Raw genomic sequence first — 7,462 nt, forward strand, 5'->3', positions numbered from 1 at the left:
AACAGAGATGTACATTACATTTTTTGCACATCACTTTGGGTGTTCCTGTGCACCCAGGAACCCTGCACCTTCCCTTCTTTTAACACATTATTGGCCAGTGTGAGGTGTTATCCAAGCGGACATCCTGGTTAGGGATGGGAGCTGTGGGTCCCTGCCTTCTCCTCTTCTCCTCATATTGTTGGGAAATCCCACCACTGGTTCGTCCTCTCTTTCTGGCAACTTTTTAAAATTTGCACAGACTGTGTGCAAATTGGGACTTGAAGGCATACAGACGCATGTGCTCACTTTTCACCATTCTGTTGTCAGCACAATCCCGTCTGTAGATGAGTCAACATGTGACCACTACCAGATCAATCAAATGAAAGACAAGACGGTGGTACCATTTCTTTGACCGGATGTTGGTGCGATATAAAGCAATCAATGAATCCAACAAGTCAACACCTCCCATGTGTTCATTGTATGTGGATACTGCTGCAGGGCATGAGACCTTGATCGTTTGCTTTTGGGTTCTATCCCATCTGTCCACACTGGAGACAGGGTGAGCACCAACATAGGTACTGAGGATGGTGACAGACCTGTTGTCATACCATTTGACTTCATGGAACTGCCTGGTAAGCGATTAGAGCTCACCGTACCCACACAGTGGATACCTTGCTCGTATAATGCAATCATCAGTGGGACTGAGCTAAACCAGTTGTCAAAGAACAGCTTAAAATTTCTGTTCTTCGGTACTATTTCTGCCAGACGCAGAACTACATTCCCATTTGCCCCTACATCTGGGAGCTCAATTGGATGGACAGCTTTCCCTGTGTAAACTTCAAAATTGTGTGGAACGCCATCTGATCCAGCTAGAACCAGTATGTTGTAACCCCATTTTCTTGGTTTACTGGGTACTGCTTGATCCTGCTCTTGCCCTTAAATGGCACCATTTGTTCATCTATGCTCAAATTCTCACGCATAAGTTGTTTGAGCTTGGCAAGAACGTGATCTAGGAGAGGCCGAATCTTGTATAGCTCATCATAGTTAGCCATATCTCGTGTGGGCTGACCACTGTTGTCGCTGAAATGAAGAAATTCTTTGATGGCCTCCCACCGTGCAAGTGGCATCACATCAGCAACATGTGAAATGCGGCTACTTTGGCTCCAATACATGCGGGTGGCTGGGAGGCCGAATAACGACATGTGGCAAAGAACTGTTCGAGTTCTTCGACAGTAAGGTTAAGCGGCTTGGTAGGATTGCACTGGATGCTATAAAGGTTTGACTCATTAACAATAAGCTCAAAGAGGTCGTCAGAAAGAAGATTTTTGAAGTACTGATATGGATTCAGAATTTCATCAGCTGATGGAGGGATGTGTATCCAGTCAGGGTGTACTGGAGAGACAGTGGTGTGACATGTTTGGTAGGATTGCACTGAATGCTATAAAGGTTTGACTCATTAACAATAAGCTCAAAGAGGTCTTCAGAAAGAAGATTTTTGAAGTACTTATATGGATTCAGAATTTCATCAGCTGATGGAGGGATGTGTATCCAGTCAGTGTGTACTGGAGAGACAGTGGTGTGACATGTTTTCCATCGAGGGGTCTGGGAAGACCTACGGTCTTCCTCAAACAGACTTTCATCTTCATCCCCACTTGTATCTTGAGTGTCTGTAAAATGTATAAAAAGTAAGTTTCCAGTTCCAACAAAAACACAACAAAGATATCTGTCCCCTATTTTGTATTCTGTCTATGAAATTAAAACCCTAATGTTTCACTTCTACTCAAACCTTGTTCTCCATTCCACTCCTCACTGTCACTGCTGTCTATCTCACTGTCCTCACTGTCAGATGGGATTTGCCTAACATTCTGACCCTGCCCTTTTCTTCCATAGAACAATCTGGTGTCCATTTTTCTGGCAAAATGTGTTAATATGTACAATTAAATATAAAAATCAATCAATACATAAATACATATTCAGAACTAGTGCACAAAATATTCAAACATTCAAACACATTGTTAGGGTTAGCAAAGACATCTCTGAAAAAGATAAACCTAATTTCTGTACATGCAAAATGAAAAAACCTTCATAGAAGCTGAAAAAATGCTTGTTTACACCTTCATACACATGCACAAATTTTGTATTTATAGCTCATTTAATTTTAAATATGATTACTAAAGCAAATAATCTTACCTTCTTTTCACATCATGTGCTCCTGTGACCATGTGTCAGAAAAGGAAGTCCCGCCTTCAAATGATGCTTCATAGTGACTCCCACACCTTATTGGTCTGATCTTTGATATTATTTGGACCATTCTGATTGGTTGCAATCATTTAAATTAACATATACTAGGAAATGGGCTTATGAAAACTTTATGTTACCTGAGGGCAACACTGTGCTGTAGAGGGTTAACCAAATACACCTAGTGACTCCAACAAAATGTTTTGTTGTTCCAGCTACAATTGTTTGAATATTGAAATGGCGTCGAGTCATGAGGACAAGAATGAGCCATGATACCAACGTTAGCTCAATACTATTTTATTAGCAATACGCTAACAGCTTAAGCAAATCACAAAAACACACTGATTCTAAGGGAGGGGGACACTAACACGCATACAACACACATCCAGGGAAACGGGGGAACTCACCACGGTTGCCCAAGCTATAAGTACTTAATTAGAAATTGATTGGGCTTCACAAATGCTTAATTACTATGCAGATCTAGCTAGCTAGGTAGCTAACGTTTGTCCACATGCTAACAATTTGCCGAAGTGACAAAGTTAAATTTGAAATGGACAGTTAACATGTAACGGTTAATTAACCTTTAATCGATAGCTCGTCCTTGCCAACCACGACAGTATTAGCGCAACCATTACTAAACTCATAGCAAAGTTAAACACTCAACTTGTTGGCTTAGTTAGCGCTAGTTTTGATAGCTACGTTTGGAAAATATGTTGAAGTACGACCTAGTTCAAAATTCAAACTCAACAAACACCACCAAGTTAGTTGTGTTAGCTTAGTAAAGATCCACATTAACTTCACTGAAGTCCTCTAGATAAATGGTGAAAAATATAATTTATCCAATTTTATTTTATCTACTTACAGTTTGACAATCGACATCTAAACAATTACATAAATATAAGCGAATAAATTATTCAACCGTGTCTATTCAATCTGTGTTTGAAGGTGAGGGGTTATGTTAAGTGGAAGTCTGTGAGCCTGTGTCTCCCCTTATCAGGATTGTGATGCCTCCACAGAACGTTGGTGATTGGTGGGCCTGCTGTTCATTTAAAGAGGGCCTGGCAGTTATAATTCAGCGCAATACCAGTTTCAAATGACAGTAAAATTGACCAATCATATCTTCCCTCTTAGTGGGAGGGCTTAACTGTATGATAATTTCTGCCCGCTGTGGCGACGCTAGCTGTCGTTAGCGTACCACCGCTAGCTAGTTTCAATTAATTCCTTTGATGCCCTTGTGCGCGTCGTTTACATATTCCGCTTCCGAGGAGCACGGAGCTGTGGAATTTTGTTTGTTTGGAACCTTATTTTGCTTAAGAAGTCATCTAGTACAGATGTTATTGTTTATTATACCACAGTTAGTTCTGACCCTACAATGTGATTGGCTGAGAGGCGATCTAGGAGTGCCAATATTACACGTTATAGCACTGTAACCGAAGCTCTCCATGTATTACTCCGCCACATACAGGTAACCTAGCAACGAAGCAGCATTTACAAGCCAAACAGCGCAACTACAAACAAGCAGCAACATTATCAAAATGAATTACAGGGAGTTCGTTAAATCTATTGGCTTCAAAAACATTTGTTTCGATCTGAAACTGGAGGATGAAGCTATAAATGACCAGCCTGATTCCTCCAATGAGCCAAGGTTTGTCACGCTTACAAACAATGATTTGGATGAGCTGGAAATGGAGAGCAATGACGTTAATACCGTAAAACAAATGTCCTGGGCTATTGTATTTACATCCTGGTTAAAAATCAATTATCAATAATTGTTGTACTTTATTTTTAATAAATACAATTTTATCAACAGTTGTTTTTGTGCATATTTACCTCTATAATATTTATTGGGTAAGTCTGTTCCAGTGTTGTGTAAGTTTAGCAGCGAGCCATTGAATGGAACTATTTTAACTGGCGGAGTGTTTTTAACCAAACAGGTTGTATTTTCTCGTCCTCTTTAACTCAAAATCTTTCAATAAACAGCGATAATGGTACTGTGGTATAATCGCAATATTACACTCGAGGTTCGTGCTATAACGTGTAATATTGGCACTGCCAATATTACACGTTATAGCACTCTCTCTCGTGTATGATTGCGTAATTGCGTTTCTAAAGTTTTTCTTTATTGCAGTTAATTAGGAGAGGAAACAAATTTTTTTTCGGGGGGGGATGGATACGAGCGGTCCCAGGTTTAATGGTCACGGTTCGCTACTGGTTTCACCACTACCACTATTGCTTGCCCAACTGAGTTTTTTTCTTTGGACTTGACATGTTGACTGAGATGTTATGGGGTGACCTGGTCTTGAAGAGGTCCCATGAGAGTTGAGGGCTCCCCTTTAGTGATGTGTCGTTCGCGAATGATCCAGCTCTAAGAGCCGGCTCTTTGAAGTGAACAAATGGAACCGGCTCCACAATGGGAGCCGTTTTTTATCTTCAGGATCTCGCTGTCTCTCCGCCTCCCTGTTGTTGCGCTTGTGCTCTGCAAGTGCCACAGAGCCACAGTGCCACAGTTTCTTTCCAACGTCGTTTTTATTTGTCCTTTGGTGCCTCGCTGTCTCTTCCTCTCCTTGCGCGTATTGCTCTGATTCTGCCAGTGCTACAGAGCGGAGAGTTTTTTTCCTCAGTCGGTGCCTAAGATAGGTTTATACTTGACGCGTCGCGACCAGCATGAGGGTCCGCGTGTCAAAAATGACGCAGTCACGGTGGCTCTGCCCCTGCGTGAGGACCCCCGTGCGCATTCGCTTCGCGAGGTCGTGCACCTCTTGAATTTTGTAACTTCGCGCGCTGCGCTTCAGCGCATTGAACAAAGTCATGTATGCCGGGTTCATACACCTTTACAAGGTGGAATTCAAGCACTTGTGCGTCACTTTCAAGGTCAATTTTCAATATTTCCAAGCACCTTAAACTTAATTAAGATAAATATTTATACATATACTCGAAATTATTCAAAATAATTCGCTTTTTTATCACATCGATTCAGTCAGAAACGAAATACAGTTACATTTTCAAGCATTTTCAAGCCTACTTTAGCACTTTTCAAACCTGGAACACAAAGCAACATTAAAATTGGTCAGGTAAATGTTCCTTCCCCTGTTTTGAGGGGTGTTTATTTTATTCTACCACATATCGTTTCGGAGAACACTGCAAGTAATGTCTCCACTGCCCGCATGTCAAGCGTGTGCTCCATACATCTGACCAATCACACGCAGCTTTCAATTAATAATGTGGTGGGAAAACACTGAAAAAAAGGTTACCTCCACTTTTTTTGTGGAAACAGGCAGGCAATTGGCCAAACTGTATTGCGTTCTATTTTGTGATAATTTAATAATTGGTTATAATAAATGTTTTATTTATAAAGCATTGTAATGCAGCATTTTTACTCATCACAAGTGCTTAATAATGTCAATAATGAAACAAAATATTGTAAAATTAGGTTTAAGCTATTATTTAATTAATATTGTAAAAAATATATATGCGGAGCCGTTTGGGAGCCGAAAGAGCCGGCTCTCCACAGTAAGAAGAGCCATTAGAGCCGCATCTCAAAATAGAGCCGAAAATCCCATTACTACTCCCCTTATGTTCAGGGACTAGAGGACTTCAGTCTGGTCTTGGGGTACAGGAAGGAACCCTGGCTTGGGTAGAGTAGTCCAATCTGCAATGAGCTTTCCATTATCATTATGTTCCTCCCTCATGTGGGCGTGGCCCATTAGGGAATCCGACACCTGAAGGTTGTTTGTCTATCTGTATGTTTTGTCTATGTACCAGTTGACTTCTGGTTATTGTATCCCTTATTTGGATTATGTCACGGGTTTTGCGTTGGTGCACTTTATTCAATAAATCCTTCATTTTCAGTGAGACTGGTGTGATCGTGTCCTTCTTTTACTTGCACATCATTGCTGGTCACATCTGAGATTTTCAAAGGGTATAGCCTACAGTGGTAGAGATGAAAGTTTGGACATTGTACCTTTCACAATGTTTTAGTTCAAATTTTATTTTCTAAATACCATAGTGTTACAAAACTGTTTTGAGAGTTAACAAAGTAACTCTCACCAAGTGTTATATGTTTAATGTTAAGATTTTTTTAAATTAATTTAACTGTGTTAAATTAATAGTGTGGAGCAATATAAAAAAAGGTCCCTCAAAAAGTGTTAAAAAATAAACTCTGGAAGATAATTCAACACTGGACTTTTTGCTGTGCAAGATGAATGAGTACTGATTAAATTTCACCTAGATGTAACCAATGTATAAGGAAACATCTGTTTCTCACTTTTTCATTTGTTACTTGTGTGTATTTCTGGTTTCTCTAGACATTAGGCTAATGTTCTAGCATAAGGATTATGTCCATGAAGATTGGGGGGCATGAGCTAAACCTTTATCAACTTGAACTCCTGTGGTTTCACGAGGTATCATTAGAATTTCTGTGCTTACATTTAAATTACTCAGACAAACTATTTTCAACTATTTCACCTTTGTTTCACAGATACAGTACATAGGTATGGCATAGCACCTTTTTTTAGTCTGAGTTACACATAGGACACCACTGTTAGAAAGCAAATCATACTCTCCCAAGGTAAAATAAACTTTTTTTAATGAAATTATTTTACATTTCTTGGGATAATATTATATATAATGCAGAGTACAATTTAAAAAACAAAATGTAAATTTAAATGGAAAATGACATCTCTGCAATTGTCTAGTTTCAGTCTAAACAGTCTAAAATACAGTCTAAATTTGATTTAAAAAGGCTTGCAAAAGAAGTGAGTGCTTATTAAATCTATGCACAGTAGAACTCAAGTCAAGTGTTCTACATCTTGTACATGCAAAAGGATGGTTAGTTTTGGTCTTTGCCTGTGATAAAGTCCTTTTATGGAGTAGTAGTCACAGTCCAAATGGAATAATTAATAAATATGTTTTCTGAAATGGATTGTTTTTTGCAAATAGTTGAAGACCTAAAAATCAGTAGCCAAAGTACTAATAAAATAAATGAATAATAATTATAATAATAGTTAAATAATAATTCTACCAATTGCCTACAGATTGTCAGTCATTTAAATAAAGATTTTAAAAATAGTAAAAAAAAAAAAAAAAACAACCTCTTTCACATGAGGTAGAAGTGATTATACATGATTTTGTAATATATTTAGATTTTTTGGAAACACATCACACATCCCAAACTCTTTTCCAGATATCTGTTTCCTTTAAAGTACTAACAGAACCGAGGCATCATGAGAGGGTCTAAGAAGTTAAG

This window comes from Brachyhypopomus gauderio, chromosome 8 (assembly GCF_052324685.1).
Source record: "Brachyhypopomus gauderio isolate BG-103 chromosome 8, BGAUD_0.2, whole genome shotgun sequence".
Classification (NCBI taxonomy): Eukaryota; Metazoa; Chordata; class Actinopteri; order Gymnotiformes; family Hypopomidae; genus Brachyhypopomus; species Brachyhypopomus gauderio.